Source organism: Macrobrachium rosenbergii, chromosome 43 (assembly GCF_040412425.1).
Source record: "Macrobrachium rosenbergii isolate ZJJX-2024 chromosome 43, ASM4041242v1, whole genome shotgun sequence".
NCBI lineage: Eukaryota > Metazoa > Arthropoda > Malacostraca > Decapoda > Palaemonidae > Macrobrachium > Macrobrachium rosenbergii.
The window spans coordinates 22455878-22471437 of NC_089783.1; the positions used below are offsets into that span (position 1 = coordinate 22455878).

At 36.0% G+C, this 15560-nt stretch overlaps 1 long non-coding RNA gene across 1 annotated transcript in view; it reads left to right on the forward strand.

Annotated features, from left to right (window-relative positions):
• The first annotated feature begins 4306 nt into the window (after positions 1-4306).
• LOC136828652 (uncharacterized) overlaps positions 4307-15560 on the forward strand; it is a 170116-nt gene continuing 158862 nt past the window's right edge. The window contains exon 1 of the long non-coding RNA XR_010850165.1: positions 4307-5041. This is a non-coding gene — a long non-coding RNA (uncharacterized lncRNA). The remainder of the gene's footprint in view (positions 5042-15560) is intronic.

Below are 15560 nucleotides of genomic sequence, written 5' to 3' on the forward strand. Positions count from 1 at the left end.
GGCAAATGTGAGAGCAGTTCTTCATCGTTGTCTCATGACACCAATGTCTCTGTATCTTTTTCCCGATAGTTTATGGGAAGACTAACCGGGCACAAGCTGCGACTAATTAAGTAGTGTAAAGCATCGACAGAGAGAGAGAGAGAGAGAGAGAGAGAGAGAGAGAGAGAGAGAGAGAGAGAGAGAGAGAGAGAGAGAGAGGAAAGTATGAATGGTTGTATATTTCATACTTGTAAATGACAGATCGTTGCTAAACGATCGTAAGAAGCTACGGCTGCTGTAAAAAGAAATAAATAAATAAGTAAATAAACAGATTAATAAATAAGTAAAAGTTCGGAAAATAAAGGTAGAAGTACAGGGCAAATTATTGGATACTAATATGATGGTGTGATGGATTACAGAGACTGCAAATTACTTACTCATATATACCGTGTTCGGAAATACTCTTTCGCCACAATTCCCACGTGCATCATTAACACACAGGACAATCAAGAGAGGTCCCATGGTTGCACCGTCCCACTTTCATCAATGACAGGGATCTAGATCACGTGTTTGGTAACACTATGAAACGACAGGAAGTACAAGATCGCACGCCGGAATTGCAATGCAAATCTGTCCATTGAGTCAAGCGTAGAAAAACATTTCCTTTACCTTAACTTAATGGTGAAGAATGGCAATACTCAGTTTCTCACCTCAGTAGGCAACCAGTTTACGAATGTGGGAAAACTCTCAAGTGCAAAGAGTTAAAATAGTCAAGTATATAAATACTTAAGAAATGGCGGATACAGAACAAAGGGAACTCATAATGACTGTGGAAGTTCATGACAACCCCAGAGTTCGAGGACACTAATTATACAAGTCTGACCTGGCGTAGTGTGGTGCCTAAAATGACCTATAGATGCTAAGAAGAACGGCAAGGATGATTCGTCACTTATGAGAGGCTACTGAAACCAGAATGTGTTAAGTATGCCAGACTATTAAGAAGAAGAAGAAAAAAAGAAGAAGAAGCTATCCAAGAAGAAGAAGAAGAAGGAGATGAAAAATAATCAATTTAAAATCTTGAAAGCTGCTATCCAAGATAATATATCTATCACACATATGGAGATATATAATAATCAATTTAAAATGATGAAATTATATATAAAAATAATACATCTATATATATATATATATATATATATATATATATATATATATATATATATATATATATATATATATGGAAAAGAACTTATGTTGACATAAAACAATCAAATAAATTAAAATATGTTTGTCGTAATTCGTGATAATGAATATCACAAAACATATATTTAAGACCTCTCCGATGAAAATATCTATTTAAGTATAGTGTACGGACTTCTGAGGTGTACGTGATACCCGGGTTATTCATTAAATTGATTACTGCTAAAATGAAAGAGCAGCGAAAACTTCGAGACATTTACGTAGAAATAAAAAAAAACATGTATTCGAAAATAGTTATAATCCTGAAGAGCTATTTTAGAAAATCACAAGCTTTAACTGACAAAAAATGAGGTGTTGGGGGGGGGGGGGGAAGCGGGTTGCGGGTTAAGCTGGCCTGATAATCGGAATGCTGGCCTATAGGAAGACATCCAAAAAATCATCAAGGATAATGATATAAAGAGATTGATACCAGAAGGACCGTGAATGATAAACTCCAATAGGGCAAATGTGGCCCAGAAAGGAATCATGTCTGAAAGGCGGCGCACATCGCCAGAAGCCGTAAGTAATCTCGGGGAGGGAAAAGAGGACAGGTTGAACTTCCAGGATGTCCAGTCCCATGCTTAATATCTTCTGCCTTATCGTAATCTCTTCCAGGGTAATTGGGCGTGAGGAGATGACGACGGACGACGTCTTTCTGTCTGAGAGAGAGAGAGAGAGAGAGAGAGAGAGAGAGAGAGAGAGAGAGAGAGAATATGATGTAAAGATGAAACTCTCACACTAGGTACTTAGTATTTTCTGAACTATCCAATGAGGAGAAAAAGGGAGCTATGCTGCTAAGGTACACCCAACAGACCTGCCACTTATTCCTTGGCTAATTTTATATAAGAAGTCTCTCATCACAAAAGAAGCACTGTATAACACCAAACGATGATTCACGCAATAGTGCCAATGGTTTAACACCTAATTGTGAAGTAAATAACATAAGTACATTATTTGAGATTATATTAATTATCAATAAAATAGGGAAGCAGACGACTCGATGGAATTTCATGAAATTTCCCTCTTTAATTTATAGATACCTGAAATTCACACTTCGAGCATTTTTATAATGTAGGTCATGTGACATGCCGGCCATACTGCATTTCTGGAAAGCCTAACAAATCATCATCTCTGGAACTGCTAACAGAAAACTTCATAACTTGTATATATCAGCTCCATATTCTGGAGATAAAACTAATACTTCGATGTAAGGTCTGAGCAAATAAGGCTACCGTAGCAGAGACAAATCAGATCGCGTAGAAAAATATTAAATTAATCTGCACAAATCACGTGACTTGGTCATGTGAGCACCCCCGCACTCCTCTCTCTCTCTTTTTCTCTATTGACCTGAGCAGTGAACGAAGTATATTCTGTTAGATGATTGTTTGGGTCACATCTTGGATGAAAAGGGAGAAAGAGAGGATTACCTCGACGAGGCAATCCTCATCCCGTTGAATTTAAACCCATAGGCAATCTTCACCTCATTGAATAATTTAAACTATCCAATATGGCATTCTTAAGATTTTCTATGTTTCATAAGGTCTACTATCTCCTCAAAAAAAAAAAAAAAACTGAACTACGTTTATATATATATATATATATATATATATATATATATATATATATATATATATATATATATATATATATATATATAAATATAATATAAACGTAATCAGTGCTCCTTTGGAGGATGGTAGCAGTTGGTAGCACTTTATGCAACACATGTGATAATCATTATCACATGACTGGACGGCCATATTGAAAATTTGTAACTTTTTTCCTAGAACGCATCTACTAAATTACTAAATAATTTTGCATTTCAAGTGCATTTAAGGCTAAGAGGCAGTTGTTAATTTCCTATTAATCCGTGAGCAAATCAGGAATCGGCACCTTATTGAGACTATGGTGTGACCTGGCGCTCGTCATCAGTCGTTTATCATTAATTTATTATTACTAGGAAACAGGCAAACTTTGATGACTGGGTTGGAGACGACAATTTTGTATTTACCTTTAATTATGATTACTTATTTTAATACTGAAGTAACGCAAAATCTAATATCATCACAACTTTGGCTAGTGTAGAGAGAGAGAGAGAGAGAGAGAGAGAGAGGAAAAGGCACGACAGAACAGCCTCATGACGGACGGAATAAAATGCAACGTAAAAAAAGAAGAAAATGCGGCATTCCTGGTGACTTGCTACTCATTTTCTGAAATGGACCTGTTCACATAATTCGAGATCAAGTTGAGAGATTGGTCACTGCCTTACTGGGTATGAGCAACGATAATTATACAGAAGGGCTCCGCACGCAGACATCATTTATTAATAAAATTCCTTGACTGAAAAATATAGAGAATCGTGTATATAATAAGGAAGAGGTGAGTTAATTTGAGAAATTTCCCTAGGTAATTTGAGAAATTTGTCACCTGTTTATTTTTACGTTATCCCCGAGAGACTGGTATTAAACATGGCGGCGCGGAGCTTTTCTGTAATTATTACCTAAATATTATAAATGTTAGATATGGTTTTAGAAGAGATGGAATATGGATTAAACTTTTGGGATGCTAATGCAAATAACTGTAAAATTTCACATAACTTTTTCCTTTACGGATGATTGCCAAACCTTTCTCCAAGAGTAATAAAGATCTTCAAGTTAAATAGGTGAGCCAACACTGGATTTTGCTCACGGTAGCACGTAGAATGACACAATGTTACGACTCGAGTGGCACCGAACTTCATCATTGTCCTCTGGAACTTTTCCTCTATTTAATAAATATGAAATTATCAAACAGACTTATCGGTACATACAAGAAGTTCCTATTCTATTTATAACATAGGTTGAGCGACAAAAATTTAGTTCATTCATACTACTCCAAGAATTGCAATTATTGCATACAATTTGACATCATCTGTGCACGAGTTGGCACTCCTTCAGGTAGAATTTTGAGCAAAATTCCATTTTATGATAAATACTGCAATAAAATTCATTTTAAGAGACAAGAATCCTTCAAAAGAAGGCATCGTGCTTACCATATACAAATGGGAAAAAAGCACGTTAAAAGAAGTTTTAAATCACACCAAAAAAGTTTGTATGGGGAAACAGTTAAATGTTTTAGTGTTCAGAATTGCCAACCGTCCCGCACGTATGCCTATAGGATTTGTGTGGAGTGTGCTCTGTGACAACTTTGGGTAGAAGTTTTTGACAATGGCTCAATTTATATTCTTAAAACAAGCTTGCTTGCGTTCGTGAATAGTGTTAAGTCTAATTTACGACAGCGTTTTTTAAGACGGGGGACGTAGTCATAGCTGTGTTAACCAAACTACATTAGGCTACGCCAAAACCAAACCAGCAAAACGATTTTCCGTAGGCTATGTTGCAGGTTATTCTAGTAATTACTGCTTCATAATGCAGGCTATGCTGCTGGTTATTCTAGTTATTACTGACTGCTTCATAATGCAAAGTACTGAAAGTCAAAATACGATGTTACAACACACTACGACGGTACTGCTGAGGAACTCATTGCAATGGGGCCTAGGCCGCTGAATCTACAGTAGGCTATGCTATGAAGGTGCTACAAGGGTGAGAAATTTAGTTGATCGTTGTTCACGGTACCTGAAATATATCCGTCGAGAGATGAGTCAACCCAAGAATGATCCGTGACTATGAAATCCTCCTTCAACTGACCTAGACGCCTCATTGAGCGCAAAAAATAGCCATGTCGGTAGCTTACTTTATCAAACAAAGACAGCTGCAGCATCTCTGTTTTGAAGTGAAAACAAACTGGGAAATTATTCCACTGGTTGAAATGTGGGTCCGGAATGGTGAGTGTTAAGTGTTTGTTTTCACGATCAATCAATAATAATTGTTTTAGCGGGTCGCACGAATAGGACCATCGGTTTTCTAGTAAATATACAAGCATTTTAAAGGTTCAGTGATGATAGTCATGGGTGGGAGAGGGTGCCATTGCCCCTTAACTGTTATGTAGGACACTAGGTTAGGACGCATGCTTACTGTTACCTACAGCCAATTCGATCATGATTTAAAGTTGCCGCTCCCTTCCATACCTGCACATAGTAACCCTGTTCTGCATGACTCATTCTTGTAGTTTAGATGTAGGGCTAAACAGGAAATCGTGGATTAGCCTATACGTTAGTTTACTAACCTAGTACAATCGGTATTATTTTAAAAGTTCCCAGTACACCATATGAAATTGTAACTTACATTTTTAAGAGAGCTTTTCATTCTCGTTATTTTGAACGCCATAAACACAGTGCGCAAATAATAAATAAAAAAATAATCAAATTACAGCCTGTAAGGAAGACAATACCGCCCCCCCCCCTCCATAGCTAATACGGAAAAATTATATCCAGTAAACACCCCTAGGTTACGTTAGGTTGGTATTTTTTAGATTCTTTTAGTGCTCTACAATTCCTAGCCATTTTTGCATGAAAAACCCGAAAAGGTTTTTCTTGCAAAAGTGGCTGGCTGGAGTCTTATGGGCAACTTATTAACTTTTACCGTACGATTTTGTATTGCTGTGCGAACATGAACCATGGCATGACAGTAAATTTATACAAGTGTGTGCCGAAATAAAGATAAGGCGTGAAGAATAATTTTATGAGCAAGATGACAGGATAGAGCAGGAAATGATACAAAAGCTCCATATGCAGACGGGATAATGATGGAGGGAAGATGTTGGTTGCTTGGACGTGGCCCCTAGGAGAATAGTGCATGATAGTGTCAGCTGGGCATAAATGTTGGAAGACTGAGACATACTTGGAAGAGAACTGTGACACGGGAGGCTGGATATTAGAGGAGGTATATGGAAGTGACAGCACAGGAAAGACACGAGGGGCAGAATTTCACAGTGACACCCCACCGTAGTGGGGTAGTGCCGTCAGTGGCATCTCACGAGGTGTACAGTAGGCATTACTTAAAGTACTTTGCAGCTTACCTTTTATTTCCTTTTGCTGTACCTCCGTTCATATTCTCTTTGTCCCATCTTACTTTCCACCCTCTCCTAACAATAATTGTCTCATAGTGCAACTGAGAGATTTTTCTCCTGTTACACCTTTCAAACCTTTCTATCAATTTCCCTTTCAGCACTGAATGATCTCATAGGCCCCAGCGCTTGACCAGAACTCTGTATTCTATTCTATTATATTCATACAGTTTCTTAATAGTGCGAGTGCGAGGTTTTCCTCCTGTTAAACCTTTAAAACCTTTTTACTCTTAGTCTCCCTTTAGGCTCTGTATGACCTCATAGGTCCCGGTGCTTGGCCTTCGGTCAAAATTTTATATAACATTTAATTCCATTCCATTCTCAGTGACTCCTGAGTCGCAGGACCTTAGAGATGATGAATCAGATCGTTTAGGCAAGGAGGTTATGAAGTTGGCTTTCACACAAACTGTGCATTTTTATCAATGAATACATAATTTATCACTTATAATTGCTCGTTATTTTCCCTCGTTAATGTAAAATAAAGCTAATTACTTTTAACTTACTGCTCCAGCATCGATAGAATAAAATGCCAGCACGTAGATAACACAAGGGAACAAACCAAAAAAATTTATAATAAATTAAAGTTGAAAATAACAAGTAAATGATTTTGTGCTTATATATCTACTGTAGATGTTGACAGTGTGACAGATGTGGTGGTAACTCGTACAAAGACGGCTGTTGCATATGTAGACGCCAAACTTTCGAACAGCAGATATTTCCGAACACGGGCTTTGGATTCCGACAAAATCCTTAACGTTACCATTCCATTTTTCCCATTAAAATCTGTGAATTTTCTCCAAAGCACTCTTGGGAAAACAGACAAATAAAAAACAAAAAGGACAAAAATCAAAAGGGAAGATCCTTGATTAACTGCAAACCCTTCAAGTAATTTTATTTTGAAAATCCATCGATACTTATGCATTTATTCCCACAAGCAGACACATGTACGTATAATCGGAGAGAAAGAAATGCTGGCAAACCACATCCAACCCAAAAATCGCACGAGAATAGCCAACCCCATTACGAAATTATTTTATACCTCTGGATTACGGTTAACACTTTACAGACACACTGGTGTGAAACCATTTTTCGCAAAAGTAATAAAGATGAAGCTCTTCAAGTTATTTACACATTTTTAAAAAAATAGAGTGCCATATATATATATATATATATATATATATATATATATATATATATATATATATATATATATATATATATATATATATATATATATATATATATGTATATATATGTGTATATATATATATATATATTATATAAATATATTTTTTGTATATATATTCGCCATTTTCCTGTAGAGGCGTTGTTCTATTAGGTGTTACCATTATTATGCTAATAAATCATTTTGGAATTAGGTTGCTAGTCCATGTTCCTGTCAACCCAGGCAGTGAATACCACAATTTTCTAACTATCAGGTGTAATAATGTCCTAATTAAACAAGAGAGCCGACCAATGGTATTTAACGGAACATGGCTCAATCATTGTGCATTCTAGGGATTAGACCATCGCTCTTTCACTTGTGAATAGTTTGTCATAGTCCCTAGACCAAGATACATTATCTAGGAGAAAATACGATAAATCGCCTAGGCCTAGACGCACTACTGCTTGTTAGAAGTTTGCATTTCTAATAGTAATTTTCATGCTGAATTCAAGCCACCGTTCCAGAAACTTCTGTCTGTGTCTGTTTGACGGCGTCCAGGCGTGCGCAGTGGTTCATTTAGAGACAGGATGAGTCTAGGTCAAAAATACGAGATAAGCGAGAGATTATAAAGGGAGGATAAAGGAGTTATTATCTTTCGAAGCAACTCGGGACAATGGTAATAATCTCACCATTTGTCCCTTTATCCCCTGCCGTCACCTCTCTCTCTCTCTCTCTCTCTCTCTCTCTCTCTCTCTCTCTCTCTCTCTCTGTGTGTGTGTGTGTGTGTGTGATTCTTCTTGTACTTTTATGTGATTTTAAATTTGTATTGGCCTTTTAATTATATGTACTTTTAAATTGATATTGGCCATATCTTTTATTCTATTATTTATTTTTGGACGCACATTCTCTCTCTCTCTCTCTCTCTCTCTCTCTCTCTCTCTCTCTCTCTCTCTCTCTCTCTCTCTCTCTCTCAGTTCTGTTTGTGTTAGCTCAGCGTATGGAAATCTACGCATTTCCTTGGGTTAATCCTCATACAAATGGCGACTTGTGGAATCACCTTCCCCTTGGGCCGATCCCAAGCCGTGATCCCATATGGCGGAATCCAACACTAAGACGATTTGAAACCGCCACAGGCCCCATGACGCCGTTGTTGACTTCGATCGTATTTATAACAATACGGCTTCGCCGCGTCTCCGAATACGCGGTCGATATTATCATTTTGAAGGGGAGATCTGCCTTTTACTTTATTATATGATTTTTGGTGGAGGATTAATAGTGAATTTATTCTAAATAATAGTGAAATTCTAGGTAAAGTTGGCCGAAGTCCTACGAGTAGCCTATGTCAAACTTTCCTGCAACTTCTTAAGCGTCAGTGCCCATTGGATGTAAGTTTCCCCGCACTCTTTGACGGAAGTTTAAAGGCCCCGTTGCTTTTCGCGGGACCAACACCGGAAAATTACTGCTTTGACCCTTTTTACGATTAAAACACACACTCATTTGCGGTTGGATTAAGTCTAGGTCTTATTTGCTTAAGCAGGTTCTCTCGTTTCTCACGCAGGGAGGTAGCGTTCCTCTCTGGCTTATTTTGTTTGTTTTCGGGATTATTCAAATTTTCGATATACTGTCTTGCTGTCTTCTAAAAAGACTGAGTAGGAGGTGAAGAGTAAAACAGAAGAAGTTGGAGAGTATTTGCCGAGTGTGTATTAGTTTTAGTTTTTTTTTTTTCTTTAAAGCTATGCACGATTTACTCCGTGGTGTTTCAAGGTCAGGCCATTAAGTTAGGCTGTTGACCTGTTTATCATTATAGTTATTATTATGGCAAAAAGGTCAGTCCACTGAGTTATGCTACTGAACTATTCATTTAGAACAAGCAAGAAGGACATTAACTAGCTAAGAAGGCTCCCACCGAGCCGGTTGACGAAGTGTGAAAAAGGAGGAAGCAGTAGAGGAAAGTATAGTAAAGTACTGATGACTATATAAATATATCATTTATATATATATATATAATTTTTTTATATATATATATATATATATATATATATATATATATATATATATATATATTTTATATATATATATGTATGTGTGTGTGTGTGTGTGTATATGTATATATATATATATATATATATATATATATATATATATATATATATATATATATAATTGAATTTAGAATTGCTTTGATCTTTTGGCAGAAAGGTGGCTCGTTGTATCGAAAGTTAATATACCAAGCATATTAGCTGATACGAATGAGGGCTTGATCGACAGTTCAGTGCTCATGTATTAACATAATTAAATATTGCCACTGGCTTAATTGTGCCTTTGCTATTATTACAAGAGCACCACGATTTGATAATCACTATGCGACAAAACGCCACGTGTATCTATATACAGTAACACATGAACTTATCAGACCCCTAGGAGGTCTGGCTGTCTGATAAAGTAACAAAGTTTGTCAAGTAACAAAGACACTCCATCATGCCTACACCAGAAATTAGCCTGTACTTTACACTTAACATTCAAGTTAAGAGATTATTTTAAAAATGTATTTACAAAAGTATGATAGCAAGCGAAAAGTAATCATAATAATGTAGCTGGTAAATAAAGATGTCAGTTAAGTCTACTTGTTGTGAATCCCACGTATAGACTTGCCGTCTCCTGTGGTGTGGCCAGCCTCTCTCACGCTGACTTAGGTGTGCACATTGAAAGGTACCTTGGTTTAAGTCTTGGGACGGTACGTAACGTCTCTATAGTTGAGAGTTTACTTTTTAGATGTTACCGTCATATTCGACCCTAGAAATGAAAAAAATAACAGTAGTATTACTAGTTAATTTGATATTAAAATTGGGGCCATAAATAATAATGACCATATTTAATTTTCGACTTGCAGAAATATTTTAGAAGTACAGTATTTTGTAACCTTTAGGCTACCAGGGACTCCACTCCATTCAAGATGTGGTCAGGAGGGGGTCTGTTTACCGAAAGGCTTTTTGTAATGAGGAAACGGGTTAGTAGGATCCAAAGAAGCGGGGTAGGGTTGTGGTTCGTCTTGTATTCGAATTATTACTTGAATTAATACTTCTCGAATAAGTGTTTTGAGTGTGCAAGTTACTACTTGAATGTGTCTGTAAATACTCAAACTTCTGAATATAATAATAATAATAATAATAATAATAATAATAATAATAATAATAATAATAATAATAATAGTATTATTATTATTATTATTATTATTATTATTATTATTATTATTATTATTATTATTATTATACAAGCTTCTTAAGGGACAAACCCAATTTAGACTTGAACTTTAATAGATTTATGATTAATAAATGTAAAAGTGAATAATTAACCGCTCAAGTTATGCATACTTAACAACCGTTAAGATTTTGAAAGAGAGCGCCTTGGAGTCGAACCATTTTCCCCACAGTGACTCAGTTTCCCTCATGTCATATTTGCCAAAGTTATGAGATGTGCCCTTGTAGGATCGTGACCTCTTTCTGCGATCCGTATGAATGAAAGCTTTTCCGACGTCATCGTGAAAAAGCTTATAACGAAATTGAGCTTTTTCGCGATGACGTTGGAAAAGCTTTCATTCATACGGATTGTTTGGCTTCGCTTTCCCTGGCGTTTCTTCTGTTCAGGGAACTGAGATTCTGTCGTTCCTTCGTGGTTAATCCCCGCCCTTATTCCTGCTTTCTGCTTCTTGTTACCTTTTGGCTCTGAGCTAAATATAGGCGTTTGGTTGCCTGTCCCATCCGCCTCAGGAAAAAAGTAGAATATGTGCTGCAAATATCTTTAGAGTTTTTTTAATGTCACAATTATTATTGCTATTACTTACAAAGTGATACACATATACACTGTTTATATATATATATTTATATATATATATATATATATATATATATATATATATATATATATATATATATATATATATATATGGATTCATGATGTGACGTTCCTTTGTAGTTTGAGGGATTCTTAAATAAAAAGTTTTGTCTCAAAACTCATTATTATTATTATTATTATTATTATTATTATTATTATTATTATTATTATTATTATTATTATTATTATTATTATTATTATTATTACCAGACTACTGAGCTGACTTTCAGCTCCCATAGGGCTGGCCAAAACTCCTAAAATTTTACAAGTAGCGTACGTATATATCCTGTCAGGTTATTTAACCCTGTTAATATACTGACTTCTCAGACATTTTAATGTCTTTAGGTGACTGCCTTGTGTGTTTTTTCAGGAAAAGTTTGAATATTGTTAATAAGCATATTTATGTCAATTCGGTTTTAATTTAAACAAAAGCAAGAAACGATTATAACTGCAAAGGATTCCGTGCTGTATCAGAGAAATAATTGTCCCCATTCGAAGTTAAAAAAAAAAAGGAGAATGCTTGAGTCGAGACAAAACCTGATAACACAAGACCAGTATTTAAGAACCCCTCAGTTATTATTCTTGTTTGTGACCTGAAAACTTTCCCAGCTGTCTGGTACTGTTTGTAACCAGAATTTTTTCTAGCTGATCAGTATCACTCGTGACCTGAGGAATCTCTTGTTGACAGTTGTTGCTTGAGACCTTTGAAGCTTGTTTAGAGTAATATTTGTAACTCGAGGAACTTTTTCGGCCATACAATGATGCTCGGGACTAGAGAAACTTTTCCGGCTTTTCCATACTGGTAACCAGAGGAATTTTTCAGCTGCTTCACACTAATTGATGTCTTAGATTTTTTATCGGGTGCTCGATATTTCTTGTGATAGTAAAAACTTCTCCAGCTACTCGATATTGCTCTAGACCAGATTCACCTGTAATGGTGACCGTTGTTGTTTGAGGCCTTAGACGCGTTTTCAGAGATGATTATTATTATATAGAAGCTTTGTATTGCTCTTGACCTGCAGAACTATTCACTTGCTCGACATTATATGTGATCCGAGTTTTTCTAATGCAAGGTGGTTGTTGAAACCTTAGGAGCACGGTTTCAGCTAGCCGATATGTAGAGTAAACAAACAACTTTTCCAGCTGCTCGACATTGTTGATGACCAGGGGAGCTTTTTTTTTTTATCTGCTTAATGTCACTCGTGTCCTTAGGAACCTATCAAGACAGTATTAGCCTACATATGACCAAAAAACGCTGACAGTGATGGTAGAGGAAGTTTAGCTCGATATTGCTGGTAACTGAACCACAAGTGTTTTTCTGAATGTTATTGCTGATTGTTTCATCTTCAGTTGCGCTTTGTGACATCATCGAAATTTAAATAAAATAGGTTTCTTTTCATTCATTATGCCCTTATTTATTGGCATATGGTTATATTTTTTTTTTACTACATCCATAACGGGAACATGTATTTCTATTTTTACACACACACATGTATTATGTATGCATGTATGTATGTATATGTATGTATATATGTTTGTGTATTTCGAAGGCTTTTGGTTATGGCGTTACTGTATATTCAGGTTTTTCAGACTGGCCTATATCTGTTTGGCGTTAGTGATACCACTTGCGTCCCTTCCTTTATCTTTAATGGTGGCTTTCTGGGACCTGTCGTATTCCATGCACTTCATATTTTCTTTATAAATGGTCCCCTTTCAATATCCTTCCCTTATTCCTTCATTAGCATCTAGCTGTAATCCTAGCATAGTGTGGTATTTTTCCTCTGCCTTTTTCAGAAGCTTTGCTCACAGTGTTGATTAATTTAGTTGTGATATCCTTTGTGGATAAGCAGTATCTCAGAGGAGACATACAAGATTTGATTAATTTTGAAGCTGCTGTAACTAGTGTTGTTCCTATTGGCCTCATAATTTTTAGCTCTGTGTTTTGGAAGGATCACACTTTGGGTCTGGGTGTAAGGTGCTCCTTTACTACTTTGAGCAACTCCTTCAGATTTATGTAGGGCATATATTACTTATAGATTTTTTTTAAGGCTCTTTGGGCACTGTTGTTCTTGGCAATGTAGAGTCAAAAGCAAACTGTCCAAGAAAGGGCCCCATCTCTTATTTCCGACTTGAATACACTTCAACTCTGTTATAAAGATGCCTCCATCAGTTTGTCTTACACACTTTCGATATTGTCCCTAAGTTTTTGATTAAATAACTCTACTCCTGTTCCGTACCCTTTGTACACAGATCCCGACACACACACACACACACACATATAAATATAAATATATAATATATATATATATATATATATATATATATATATATATATATATATATATATATATATATATATATATATATATATACACACACACATATTAGTGGTATCAATGCAAAACTGTGAATGATAGACTTCTTATACACCTTGAATTTGATGAAATTAGAAATAATATTAATTCGACAGTATTGTAGGAAATCTAAATCTAGGCTTACTTTTTCTTTCTTATGAAACAATTTCTCGAGCTTGCGACATTTGTGAAGAAGGGCTGGCCCGTAACGTGTCCTCTCAAACTGTTAAAAGTTGTTGTGACCTCTGATCCGTAGTCGAAAAAGGAAGAGAAGGGAGAAGGATACGAAGTTCTGCACCATAGTAATAGAATTCCTAATCGGCAAACATCACACAAATCTGGCAGATTCGGTGCACATACATAAATTGTGATCAAGGGCAGGAATACGCTAGAGATTCACACTTCCCTCCTTTATTGCTTCCTACGTTTCGTGACATAACATTATCAGGGAATTCTGTGGAAAGTTGAATAACTTAATAAAAGTACTGAACGGCTAAAACTGAATTACGCTAAAGTACCAATCATTAAAAATCTATAAAGGCAGTTCAAAATTACACACACTAGAGCACAGTTAAGTACACACACACATCATAAAATCACCTCACATACGGACACACATGGTTACACAAGAGTACATTAAAAATAGAAAACTCACAAAACGCTCCAAATAAATTACATAAAAAAATTTATTACTACAAAAAATTTTTCAGAGCATGGAGAAACAAACTAAGACAGTAATAACCTTATACAAAAAGCAGAAGACGCTAATCTTACAATCCAATCCAGAACTATCCTGTATAAGAAATCATGCCCCCAAGTGCAAAACGCATATAAATTACGATGATTTTAAAGTTATTGGCCATGCACAGAACCAACAAAAACTTCAGATACTTGAGTCTTTAAATATCAAACTACGGGTCCCCTCATTAAACGCTCAAACTGCCTCTATTCCATTATTTTTGTCATAGCTCATTACTATTTGTACCTCTGATCCTTTTGTTTTGATTTTTATATATATTTTCTTTACTGTTAGTGTAATTCTGTCGTTTGCGTTGTAAGGTTAGCTTTTTGTTTAAGTACAGCATATTACTGATGATATTCATAGGCATAATCTGTTCCCTTCACATTAGGAGATGCCATTCAGTAAGTAAGCACAGCTGACCGTGAAACTCTACCTTTTTCACATACAAAGTACTGTCATTAATTATCCGAAATAAGCTTTGTAGTGTTATCCTAGGGAGTGTATTGTGTGGCTGTTGTGATTGTTCGGCTGTTATATAGCAAAGATTGTCATTTGAATCACCGAATACGGTTAGTCCGCGTTATCCACCTTTGTTAAAATGATAATGCTCCCTGACCTTTTCCGAAAGTATTTTAGGCTGCCATTTGAAATAGAAAAACAGGAGTATAGTTACTCCCTTAATCCCGATATTTCTTAGCTAAAATGCTCTCATTCCTTTTCTGAAAGCATGGTTTTACTTTCATTTTGTTTACCATAGGAGGGGTGTTCTCATCTTCCCAATTCATGGAGCGTCAGTTTTCACCGAATTAATTTGAAAATGTAAGGGATGTTGAATAATTCATCGCCCTAATTACAGTCGTTCATTCGATACATTTCCAGGAGAAAATGCAACTTCTTAACTGTCTAATTTCAGTATTGTAGCAAAGCTTGGATGTTCATTTATGTAACCCTTTGTTGTTTACCAGTACGGAACATATTTTATTGATGTTTCGATAAGGATCACTGTTCACGTTGATAAATCAGATTGACATTACTGCGAAAAATCCTTCAGATGCAAGAGTCGTCAGTTTAGCTCTCACAGATTTGTTATCCAATTTCTTAGAATTCAGAGGTCAGTCGTACCGACATCCTAAAGCCTTTATGTAAACAGAGGCCGCAAGGAACAAGAAGAGGAAGGATGGCAGTC